Source organism: Falco punctatus, assembly GCF_963210335.1.
Source record: "Falco punctatus genome assembly, chromosome: 4".
Classification (NCBI taxonomy): domain Eukaryota; kingdom Metazoa; phylum Chordata; class Aves; order Falconiformes; family Falconidae; genus Falco; species Falco punctatus.
The window spans coordinates 114,927,841-114,940,707 of NC_137583.1; positions in this window are offsets into that span (position 1 = coordinate 114,927,841).

Here is a 12,867-nt window from a genome sequence, read left to right on the forward strand (position 1 = left end):
CCTTGGGGATAAGTCTTAGGGCTAAGTCTCAGGATTAAGTATCAAGGTTAAAGCTCAAGGATAAGTCTCAGGGCTACGTTTTAGGGTTAAGTCTTCAGGTTAAATCTTAGGTTTAGGTCTCAGTTTTCAGTTTTAGGGATAAGTCTTATGGATAAATTTCACGACTAAGTCTCAGGGTTGAGTCTTAAGGTTAAAACTTAACCTGAAGTCTTAGGGTTAAGTCTTATGGTTAAATCTTAATGTTAAATCGTAATTTTAAGTCTTAGCGTTCAGTCTAAAGTTTAAATCACAAGTTGAAGTCTTAGGGTTAACTCTTTAGAGTTACGTCTTGGGGATAAGTCTTAGGGTTAAGTCTTAACGTTTCAGTCCTAAGGTTAACTCTTAGGGTTAAATCTGTAAGGTCAACACTTAAGGTTAACTCTTAGGGTTAAGTTTAGGGTTAAGCCTTAAGGTTACATCTTCAAGTTAAATATTAAGGTTAAGTCTTAGGGTTATTTCTTAAGTTTAAGTCTGAGGGTTATATCTGAGCGTTAATTATTAAGTTGAAGTCTTAGAGTTCATTCTCAGGGTTAAGTCTTCCAGTTACTTCTTAAGGTTGAGACTTAGGGTTAAGTTTTAAGGTTAAGTCCGAATGTTACATCTTAAAGTTAAGTCTTAGGGTTAAATCTCAGTGTTAAGTCTCAAGGTTAGGTCTCAGGGTAGAAGTCGTAAGGTTGTGTCTTAATGTTCAGTCTTATTGTTAAGTCTTAAAAGTTATATTTTAGGGTTCAGTCTTAGGGTTAAGTCTAAAGTTTAATTCATAAGTTTAAGTCTTAGACTTAAGTCTTGGGGTTAAGTCTTAGGGTTAAGTCTTAAATCTTAGGTTTAAGTCTCAGTGTTGAGTCTTAGGGATAAGTCTTTGAATTAAGTCTTCAAGTTTTGTCTTAAGGTTTAACCTTAAGTTTACGTCATAGGGTTAAGTCTTAGGGTTAAGTATTGAGTGTAAATCTTAAGGTTACGCTTTAAGGTTAAGTCTTAATGGTACATCTTAAAGTTAAGTCTTAGCATTAAGACTTAGGGTTAAATCCCAGGGTTAAATTTCAAGGTAAAGTCTCAAGGTTAAGTCTCAGGGTTACGTGGTAAGGTTGTGTCTTAGGATTCAGTCTTAGGGTTAAGTTTTGAAGTTAAACTTGAGGTTAAGTCTTAGGGTTAAGTCTCAGGCTTATGTCTTAGGGATAAGTCTTAAGTTTAAACCTTAAGCTTAAGTCTTAGGGTTAAGCCTTAAGGTTAAGTGTCAGGGTTAATTCCTAAAGGTTAAGTCTTAAGTTTACATCTCATAGATTGAGCCTTAGGGTTAATTAAGTCTTAAGTTTACATCTCATAGATTGAGTCTTAGGGTTAAGTCTTCATCTTAAGTCTTAGGGTTAAGTCTTAGAGTACAATCTTGAGGATAAGTCTTATGGTTAAGTCTCAGGGTTAAGTCTTAATGTTAAGTCTTAAGGTTGAGCCTTAAGGTTAAGTCTTAGGGTTAAGCCTTAGAGTTATGCCTTGGGGATAAGTCTTAGGGCTAAGTCTCAGGATTAAGTATCAAGGTTAAAGCTCAAGGATAAGTCTCAGGGCTACGTTTTAGGGTTAAGTCTTCAGGTTAAATCTTAGGTTTAGGTCTCAGTTTTCAGTTTTAGGGATAAGTCTTATGGATAAATTTCACGACTAAGTCTCAGGGTTGAGTCTTAAGGTTAAAACTTAACCTGAAGTCTTAGGGTTAAGTCTTATGGTTAAATCTTAATGTTAAATCGTAATTTTAAGTCTTAGCGTTCAGTCTAAAGTTTAAATCACAAGTTGAAGTCTTAGGGTTAACTCTTTAGAGTTACGTCTTGGGGATAAGTCTTAGGGTTAAGTCTTAACGTTTCAGTCCTAAGGTTAACTCTTAGGGTTAAATCTGTAAGGTCAACACTTAAGGTGAACTCTTAGGGTTAAGTTTAGGGTTAAGCCTTAAGGTTACATCTTCAAGTTAAATATTAAGGTTAAGTCTTAGGGTTATTTCTTAAGTTTAAGTCTGAGGGTTATATCTGAGCGTTAATTATTAAGTTGAAGTCTTAGAGTTCATTCTCAGGGTTAAGTCTTCAAGTTACTTCTTAAGGTTGAGACTTAGGGTTAAGTTTTAAGGTTAAGTCCGAATGTTACATCTTAAAGTTAAGTCTTAGGGTTAAATCTCAGTGTTAAGTCTCAAGGTTAGGTCTCAGGGTAGAAGTCGTAAGGTTGTGTCTTAATGTTCAGTCTTATTGTTAAGTCTTAAAAGTTATATTTTAGGGTTCAGTCTTAGGGTTAAATTTTAAGGTTAAGTCTTCAGGTTAAGTCTTAAGGTGAAGTCTTATGGCTTGAGTCTTAGGGTTAAGTCTAAAGTTTAATTCATAAGTTTAAGTCTTAGACTTAAGTCTTGGGGCTAAGTCTTAGGGTTAAGTCTTAAATCTTAGGTTTAAGTCTCAGTGTTGAGTCTTAGGGATAAGTCTTTGAATTAAGTCTTCAAGTTTTGTCTTAAGGTTTAACCTTAAGTTTACGTCATAGGGTTAAGTCTTAGGGTTAAGTATTGAGTGTAAATCTTAAGGTTACGCTTTAAGGTTAAGTCTTAATGGTACATCTTAAAGTTAAGTCTTAGCATTAAGACTTAGGGTTAAATCCCAGGGTAAAATTTCAAGGTAAAGTCTCAAGGTTAAGTCTCAGGGTTACGTGGTAAGGTTGTGTCTTAGGATTCAGTCTTAGGGTTAAGTTTTGAAGTTAAACTTGAGATTAAGTCTTAGGGTTAAGTCTCAGGATTATGTCTTAGGGATAAGTCTTAAGTTTAAACCTTAAGCTTAAGTCTTAGGGTTAAGCCTTAAGGTTAAGTGTCAGGGTTAATTCCTAAAGGTTAAGTCTTAAGTTTACATCTCATAGATTGAGCCTTAGGGTTAATTAAGTCTTAAGTTTACATCTCATAGATTGAGTCTTAGGGTTAAGTCTTCATCTTAAGTCTTAGGGTTAAGTCTTAGAGTACAATCTTGAGGATAAGTCTTATGGTTAAGTCTCAGGGTTAAGTCTTAATGTTAAGTCTTAAGGTTGAGCCTTAAGGTTAAGTCTTAGGGTTAAGCCTTAGAGTTATGCCTTGGGGATAAGTCTTAGGGCTAAGTCTCAGGATTAAGTATCAAGGTTAAAGCTCAAGGATAAGTCTCAGGGCTACGTTTTAGGGTTAAGTCTTCAGGTTAAATCTTAGGTTTAGGTCTCAGTTTTCAGTTTTAGGGATAAGTCTTATGGATAAATTTCACGACTAAGTCTCAGGGTTGAGTCTTAAGGTTAAAACTTAACCTGAAGTCTTAGGGTTAAGTCTTATGGTTAAATCTTAATGTTAAATCGTAATTTTAAGTCTTAGCGTTCAGTCTAAAGTTTAAATCACAAGTTGAAGTCTTAGGGTTAACTCTTTAGAGTTACGTCTTGGGGATAAGTCTTAGGGTTAAGTCTTAACGTTTCAGTCCTAAGGTTAACTCTTAGGGTTAAATCTGTAAGGTCAACACTTAAGGTGAACTCTTAGGGTTAAGTTTAGGGTTAAGCCTTAAGGTTACATCTTCAAGTTAAATATTAAGGTTAAGTCTTAGGGTTATTTCTTAAGTTTAAGTCTGAGGGTTATATCTGAGCGTTAATTATTAAGTTGAAGTCTTAGAGTTCATTCTCAGGGTTAAGTCTTCAAGTTACTTCTTAAGGTTGAGGCTTAGGGTTAAGTTTTAAGGTTAAGTCCGAATGTTACATCTTAAAGTTAAGTCTTAGGGTTAAATCTCAGTGTTAAGTCTCAAGGTTAGGTCTCAGGGTAGAAGTCGTAAGGTTGTGTCTTAATGTTCAGTCTTATTGTTAAGTCTTAAAAGTTATATTTTAGGGTTCAGTCTTAGGGTTAAATTTTAAGGTTAAGTCTTCAGGTTAAGTCTTAAGGTGAAGTCTTATGGCTTGAGTCTTAGGGTTAAGTCTTAAATCTTAGGTTTAAGTCTCAGTGTTGAGTCTTAGGGATAAGTCTTTGAATTAAGTCTTCAAGTTTTGTCTTAAGGTTTAACCTTAAGTTTACGTCATAGGGTTAAGTCTTAGGGTTAAGTATTGAGTGTAAATCTTAAGGTTACGCTTTAAGGTTAATCTTAATGCTACATCTTAAAGTTAAGTCTTAGCATTAAGACTTAGGGTTAAATCCCAGGGTTAAATTTCAAGGTAAAGTCTCAAGGTTAAGTCTCAGGGTTACGTGGTAAGGTTGTGTCTTAGGATTCAGTCTTAGGGTTAAGTTTTGAAGTTAAGCTTGAGGTTAAGTCTTAGGGTTAAGTCTCAGGCTTATGTCTTAGGGATAAGTCTTAAGTTTAAACCTTAAGCTTAAGTCTTAGGGTTAAGCCTTAAGGTTAAGTGTCAGGGTTAATTCCTAAAGGTTAAGTCTTAAGTTTACATCTCATAGATTGAGCCTTAGGGTTAATTAAGTCTTAAGTTTACATCTCATAGATTGAGTCTTAGGGTTAAGTCTTCATCTTAAGTCTTAGGGTTAAGTCTTAGAGTACAATCTTGAGGATAAGTCTTATGGTTAAGTCTCAGGGTTAAGTCTTAATGTTAAGTCTTAAGGTTGAGCCTTAAGGTTAAGTCTTAGGGTTAAGCCTTAGAGTTATGCCTTGGGGATAAGTCTTAGGGCTAAGTCTCAGGATTAAGTATCAAGGTTAAAGCTCAAGGATAAGTCTCAGGGCTACGTTTTAGGGTTAAGTCTTCAGGTTAAATCTTAGGTTTAGGTCTCAGTTTTCAGTTTTAGGGATAAGTCTTATGGATAAATTTCACGACTAAGTCTCAGGGTTGAGTCTTAAGGTTAAAACTTAACCTGAAGTCTTAGGGTTAAGTCTTATGGTTAAATCTTAATGTTAAATCGTAATTTTAAGTCTTAGCGTTCAGTCTAAAGTTTAAATCACAAGTTGAAGTCTTAGGGTTAACTCTTTAGAGTTACGTCTTGGGGATAAGTCTTAGGGTTAAGTCTTAACGTTTCAGTCCTAAGGTTAACTCTTAGGGTTAAATCTGTAAGGTCAACACTTAAGGTTAACTCTTAGGGTTAAGTTTAGGGTTAAGCCTTAAGGTTACATCTTCAAGTTAAATATTAAGGTTAAGTCTTAGGGTTATTTCTTAAGTTTAAGTCTGAGGGTTATATCTGAGCGTTAATTATTAAGTTGAAGTCTTAGAGTTCATTCTCAGGGTTAAGTCTTCAAGTTACTTCTTAAGGTTGAGGCTTAGGGTTAAGTTTTAAGGTTAAGTCCGAATGTTACATCTTAAAGTTAAGTCTTAGGGTTAAATCTCAGTGTTAAGTCTCAAGGTTAGGTCTCAGGGTAGAAGTCGTAAGGTTGTGTCTTAATGTTCAGTCTTATTGTTAAGTCTTAAAAGTTATATTTTAGGGTTCAGTCTTAGGGTTAAATTTTAAGGTTAAGTCTTCAGGTTAAGTCTTAAGGTGAAGTCTTATGGCTTGAGTCTTAGGGTTAAGTCTAAAGTTTAATTCATAAGTTTAAGTCTTAGACTTAAGTCTTGGGGCTAAGTCTTAGGGTTAAGTCTTAAATCTTAGGTTTAAGTCTCAGTGTTGAGTCTTAGGGATAAGTCTTTGAATTAAGTCTTCAAGTTTTGTCTTAAGGTTTAACCTTAAGTTTACGTCATAGGGTTAAGTCTTAGGGTTAAGTATTGAGTGTAAATCTTAAGGTTACGCTTTAAGGTTAAGTCTTAATGGTACATCTTAAAGTTAAGTCTTAGCATTAAGACTTAGGGTTAAATCCCAGGGTAAAATTTCAAGGTAAAGTCTCAAGGTTAAGTCTCAGGGTTACGTGGTAAGGTTGTGTCTTCGGATTCAGTCTTAGGGTTAAGTTTTGAAGTTAAACTTGAGGTTAAGTCTTAGGGTTAAGTCTCAGGCTTATGTCTTAGGGATAAGTCTTAAGTTTAAACCTTAAGCTTAAGTCTTAGGGTTAAGCCTTAAGGTTAAGTGTCAGGGTTAATTCCTAAAGGTTAAGTCTTAAGTTTACATCTCATAGATTGAGCCTTAGGGTTAATTAAGTCTTAAGTTTACATCTCATAGATTGAGTCTTAGGGTTAAGTCTTCATCTTAAGTCTTAGGGTTAAGTCTTAGAGTACAATCTTGAGGATAAGTCTTATGGTTAAGTCTCAGGGTTAAGTCTTAATGTTAAGTCTTAAGGTTGAGCCTTAAGGTTAAGTCTTAGGGTTAAGCCTTAGAGTTATGCCTTGGGGATAAGTCTTAGGGCTAAGTCTCAGGATTAAGTATCAAGGTTAAAGCTCAAGGATAAGTCTCAGGGCTACGTTTTAGGGTTAAGTCTTCAGGTTAAATCTTAGGTTTAGGTCTCAGTTTTCAGTTTTAGGGATAAGTCTTATGGATAAATTTCACGACTAAGTCTCAGGGTTGAGTCTTAAGGTTAAAACTTAACCTGAAGTCTTAGGGTTAAGTCTTATGGTTAAATCTTAATGTTAAATCGTAATTTTAAGTCTTAGCGTTCAGTCTAAAGTTTAAATCACAAGTTGAAGTCTTAGGGTTAACTCTTTAGAGTTACGTCTTGGGGATAAGTCTTAGGGTTAAGTCTTAACGTTTCAGTCCTAAGGTTAACTCTTAGGGTTAAATCTGTAAGGTCAACACTTAAGGTTAACTCTTAGGGTTAAGTTTAGGGTTAAGCCTTAAGGTTACATCTTCAAGTTAAATATTAAGGTTAAGTCTTAGGGTTATTTCTTAAGTTTAAGTCTGAGGGTTATATCTGAGCGTTAATTATTAAGTTGAAGTCTTAGAGTTCATTCTCAGGGTTAAGTCTTCAAGTTACTTCTTAAGGTTGAGACTTAGGGTTAAGTTTTAAGGTTAAGTCCGAATGTTACATCTTAAAGTTAAGTCTTAGGGTTAAATCTCAGTGTTAAGTCTCAAGGTTAGGTCTCAGGGTAGAAGTCGTAAGGTTGTGTCTTAATGTTCAGTCTTATTGTTAAGTCTTAAAAGTTATATTTTAGGGTTCAGTCTTAGGGTTAAATTTTAAGGTTAAGTCTTCAGGTTAAGTCTTAAGGTGAAGTCTTATGGCTTGAGTCTTAGGGTTAAGTCTAAAGTTTAATTCATAAGTTTAAGTCTTAGACTTAAGTCTTGGGGCTAAGTCTTAGGGTTAAGTCTTAAATCTTAGGTTTAAGTCTCAGTGTTGAGTCTTAGGGATAAGTCTTTGAATTAAGTCTTCAAGTTTTGTCTTAAGGTTTAACCTTAAGTTTACGTCATAGGGTTAAGTCTTAGGGTTAAGTATTGAGTGTAAATCTTAAGGTTACGCTTTAAGGTTAAGTCTTAATGGTACATCTTAAAGTTAAGTCTTAGCATTAAGACTTAGGGTTAAATCCCAGGGTAAAATTTCAAGGTAAAGTCTCAAGGTTAAGTCTCAGGGTTACGTGGTAAGGTTGTGTCTTAGGATTCAGTCTTAGGGTTAAGTTTTGAAGTTAAACTTGAGATTAAGTCTTAGGGTTAAGTCTCAGGATTATGTCTTAGGGATAAGTCTTAAGTTTAAACCTTAAGCTTAAGTCTTAGGGTTAAGCCTTAAGGTTAAGTGTCAGGGTTAATTCCTAAAGGTTAAGTCTTAAGTTTACATCTCATAGATTGAGCCTTAGGGTTAATTAAGTCTTAAGTTTACATCTCATAGATTGAGTCTTAGGGTTAAGTCTTCATCTTAAGTCTTAGGGTTAAGTCTTAGAGTACAATCTTGAGGATAAGTCTTATGGTTAAGTCTCAGGGTTAAGTCTTAAGGTTGAGCCTTAAGGTTAAGTCTTAGGGTTAAGCCTTAGAGTTATGCCTTGGGGCTAAGTCTTAGGGCTAAGTCTCAGGATTAAGTATCAAGGTTAAAGCTCAAGGATAAGTCTCAGGGCTACGTTTTAGGGTTAAGTCTTCAGGTTAAATCTTAGGTTTAGGTCTCAGTTTTCAGTTTTAGGGATAAGTCTTATGGATAAATTTCACGACTAAGTCTCAGGGTTGAGTCTTAAGGTTAAAACTTAACCTGAAGTCTTAGGGTTAAGTCTTATGGTTAAATCTTAATGTTAAATCGTAATTTTAAGTCTTAGCGTTCAGTCTAAAGTTTAAATCACAAGTTGAAGTCTTAGGGTTAACTCTTTAGAGTTACGTCTTGGGGATAAGTCTTAGGGTTAAGTCTTAACGTTTCAGTCCTAAGGTTAACTCTTAGGGTTAAATCTGTAAGGTCAACACTTAAGGTTAACTCTTAGGGTTAAGTTTAGGGTTAAGCCTTAAGGTTACATCTTCAAGTTAAATATTAAGGTTAAGTCTTAGGGTTATTTCTTAAGTTTAAGTCTGAGGGTTATATCTGAGCGTTAATTATTAAGTTGAAGTCTTAGAGTTCATTCTCAGGGTTAAGTCTTCAAGTTACTTCTTAAGGTTGAGACTTAGGGTTAAGTTTTAAGGTTAAGTCCGAATGTTACATCTTAAAGTTAAGTCTTAGGGTTAAATCTCAGTGTTAAGTCTCAAGGTTAGGTCTCAGTGTAAAAGTCGTAAGGTTGTGTCTTAATGTTCAGTCTTATTGTTAAGTCTTAAAAGTTATATTTTAGGGTTCAGTCTTAGGGTTAAATTTTAAGGTTAAGTCTTCAGGTTAAGTCTTAAGGTGAAGTCTTATGGCTTGAGTCTTAGGGTTAAGTCTAAAGTTTAATTCATAAGTTTAAGTCTTAGACTTAAGTCTTGGGGCTAAGTCTTAGGGTTAAGTCTTAAATCTTAGGTTTAAGTCTCAGTGTTGAGTCTTAGGGATAAGTCTTTGAATTAAGTCTTCAAGTTTTGTCTTAAGGTTTAACCTTAAGTTTACGTCATAGGGTTAAGTCTTAGGGTTAAGTATTGAGTGTAAATCTTAAGGTTACGCTTTAAGGTTAAGTCTTAATGGTACATCTTAAAGTTAAGTCTTAGCATTAAGACTTAGGGTTAAATCCCAGGGTAAAATTTCAAGGTAAAGTCTCAAGGTTAAGTCTCAGGGTTACGTGGTAAGGTTGTGTCTTAGGATTCAGTCTTAGGGTTAAGTTTTGAAGTTAAACTTGAGATTAAGTCTTAGGGTTAAGTCTCAGGATTATGTCTTAGGGATAAGTCTTAAGTTTAAACCTTAAGCTTAAGTCTTAGGGTTAAGCCTTAAGGTTAAGTGTCAGGGTTAATTCCTAAAGGTTAAGTCTTAAGTTTACATCTCATAGATTGAGCCTTAGGGTTAATTAAGTCTTAAGTTTACATCTCATAGATTGAGTCTTAGGGTTAAGTCTTCATCTTAAGTCTTAGGGTTAAGTCTTAGAGTACAATCTTGAGGATAAGTCTTATGGTTAAGTCTCAGGGTTAAGTCTTAATGTTAAGTCTTAAGGTTGAGCCTTAAGGTTAAGTCTTAGGGTTAAGCCTTAGAGTTATGCCTTGGGGATAAGTCTTAGGGCTAAGTCTCAGGATTAAGTATCAAGGTTAAAGCTCAAGGATAAGTCTCAGGGCTACGTTTTAGGGTTAAGTCTTCAGGTTAAATCTTAGGTTTAGGTCTCAGTTTTCAGTTTTAGGGATAAGTCTTATGGATAAATTTCACGACTAAGTCTCAGGGTTGAGTCTTAAGGTTAAAACTTAACCTGAAGTCTTAGGGTTAAGTCTTATGGTTAAATCTTAATGTTAAATCGTAATTTTAAGTCTTAGCGTTCAGTCTAAAGTTTAAATCACAAGTTGAAGTCTTAGGGTTAACTCTTTAGAGTTACGTCTTGGGGATAAGTCTTAGGGTTAAGTCTTAACGTTTCAGTCCTAAGGTTAACTCTTAGGGTTAAATCTGTAAGGTCAACACTTAAGGTGAACTCTTAGGGTTAAGTTTAGGGTTAAGCCTTAAGGTTACATCTTCAAGTTAAATATTAAGGTTAAGTCTTAGGGTTATTTCTTAAGTTTAAGTCTGAGGGTTATATCTGAGCGTTAATTATTAAGTTGAAGTCTTAGAGTTCATTCTCAGGGTTAAGTCTTCAAGTTACTTCTTAAGGTTGAGACTTAGGGTTAAGTTTTAAGGTTAAGTCCGAATGTTACATCTTAAAGTTAAGTCTTAGGGTTAAATCTCAGTGTTAAGTCTCAAGGTTAGGTCTCAGGGTAGAAGTCGTAAGGTTGTGTCTTAATGTTCAGTCTTATTGTTAAGTCTTAAAAGTTATATTTTAGGGTTCAGTCTTAGGGTTAAGTCTAAAGTTTAATTCATAAGTTTAAGTCTTAGACTTAAGTCTTGGGGTTAAGTCTTAGGGTTAAGTCTTAAATCTTAGGTTTAAGTCTCAGTGTTGAGTCTTAGGGATAAGTCTTTGAATTAAGTCTTCAAGTTTTGTCTTAAGGTTTAACCTTAAGTTTACGTCATAGGGTTAAGTCTTAGGGTTAAGTATTGAGTGTAAATCTTAAGGTTACGCTTTAAGGTTAAGTCTTAATGGTACATCTTAAAGTTAAGTCTTAGCATTAAGACTTAGGGTTAAATCCCAGGGTTAAATTTCAAGGTAAAGTCTCAAGGTTAAGTCTCAGGGTTACGTGGTAAGGTTGTGTCTTAGGATTCAGTCTTAGGGTTAAGTTTTGAAGTTAAACTTGAGGTTAAGTCTTAGGGTTAAGTCTCAGGCTTATGTCTTAGGGATAAGTCTTAAGTTTAAACCTTAAGCTTAAGTCTTAGGGTTAAGCCTTAAGGTTAAGTGTCAGGGTTAATTCCTAAAGGTTAAGTCTTAAGTTTACATCTCATAGATTGAGCCTTAGGGTTAATTAAGTCTTAAGTTTACATCTCATAGATTGAGTCTTAGGGTTAAGTCTTCATCTTAAGTCTTAGGGTTAAGTCTTAGAGTACAATCTTGAGGATAAGTCTTATGGTTAAGTCTCAGGGTTAAGTCTTAATGTTAAGTCTTAAGGTTGAGCCTTAAGGTTAAGTCTTAGGGTTAAGCCTTAGAGTTATGCCTTGGGGATAAGTCTTAGGGCTAAGTCTCAGGATTAAGTATCAAGGTTAAAGCTCAAGGATAAGTCTCAGGGCTACGTTTTAGGGTTAAGTCTTCAGGTTAAATCTTAGGTTTAGGTCTCAGTTTTCAGTTTTAGGGATAAGTCTTATGGATAAATTTCACGACTAAGTCTCAGGGTTGAGTCTTAAGGTTAAAACTTAACCTGAAGTCTTAGGGTTAAGTCTTATGGTTAAATCTTAATGTTAAATCGTAATTTTAAGTCTTAGCGTTCAGTCTAAAGTTTAAATCACAAGTTGAAGTCTTAGGGTTAACTCTTTAGAGTTACGTCTTGGGGATAAGTCTTAGGGTTAAGTCTTAACGTTTCAGTCCTAAGGTTAACTCTTAGGGTTAAATCTGTAAGGTCAACACTTAAGGTGAACTCTTAGGGTTAAGTTTAGGGTTAAGCCTTAAGGTTACATCTTCAAGTTAAATATTAAGGTTAAGTCTTAGGGTTATTTCTTAAGTTTAAGTCTGAGGGTTATATCTGAGCGTTAATTATTAAGTTGAAGTCTTAGAGTTCATTCTCAGGGTTAAGTCTTCAAGTTACTTCTTAAGGTTGAGGCTTAGGGTTAAGTTTTAAGGTTAAGTCCGAATGTTACATCTTAAAGTTAAGTCTTAGGGTTAAATCTCAGTGTTAAGTCTCAAGGTTAGGTCTCAGGGTAGAAGTCGTAAGGTTGTGTCTTAATGTTCAGTCTTATTGTTAAGTCTTAAAAGTTATATTTTAGGGTTCAGTCTTAGGGTTAAGTCTAAAGTTTAATTCATAAGTTTAAGTCTTAGACTTAAGTCTTGGGGTTAAGTCTTAGGGTTAAGTCTTAAATCTTAGGTTTAAGTCTCAGTGTTGAGTCTTAGGGATAAGTCTTTGAATTAAGTCTTCAAGTTTTGTCTTAAGGTTTAACCTTAAGTTTACGTCATAGGGTTAAGTCTTAGGGTTAAGTATTGAGTGTAAATCTTAAGGTTACGCTTTAAGGTTAAGTCTTAATGGTACATCTTAAAGTTAAGTCTTAGCATTAAGACTTAGGGTTAAATCCCAGGGTTAAATTTCAAGGTAAAGTCTCAAGGTTAAGTCTCAGGGTTACGTGGTAAGGTTGTGTCTTAGGATTCAGTCTTAGGGTTAAGTTTTGAAGTTAAACTTGAGGTTAAGTCTTAGGGTTAAGTCTCAGGCTTATGTCTTAGGGATAAGTCTTAAGTTTAAACCTTAAGCTTAAGTCTTAGGGTTAAGCCTTAAGGTTAAGTGTCAGGGTTAATTCCTAAAGGTTAAGTCTTAAGTTTACATCTCATAGATTGAGCCTTAGGGTTAATTAAGTCTTAAGTTTACATCTCATAGATTGAGTCTTAGGGTTAAGTCTTCATCTTAAGTCTTAGGGTTAAGTCTTAGAGTACAATCTTGAGGATAAGTCTTATGGTTAAGTCTCAGGGTTAAGTCTTAATGTTAAGTCTTAAGGTTGAGCCTTAAGGTTAAGTCTTAGGGTTAAGCCTTAGAGTTATGCCTTGGGGATAAGTCTTAGGGCTAAGTCTCAGGATTAAGTATCAAGGTTAAAGCTCAAGGATAAGTCTCAGGGCTACGTTTTAGGGTTAAGTCTTCAGGTTAAATCTTAGGTTTAGGTCTCAGTTTTCAGTTTTAGGGATAAGTCTTATGGATAAATTTCACGACTAAGTCTCAGGGTTGAGTCTTAAGGTTAAAACTTAACCTGAAGTCTTAGGGTTAAGTCTTATGGTTAAATCTTAATGTTAAATCGTAATTTTAAGTCTTAGCGTTCAGTCTAAAGTTTAAATCACAAGTTGAAGTCTTAGGGTTAACTCTTTAGAGTTACGTCTTGGGGATAAGTCTTAGGGTTAAGTCTTAACGTTTCAGTCCTAAGGTTAACTCTTAGGGTTAAATCTGTAAGGTCAACACTTAAGGTG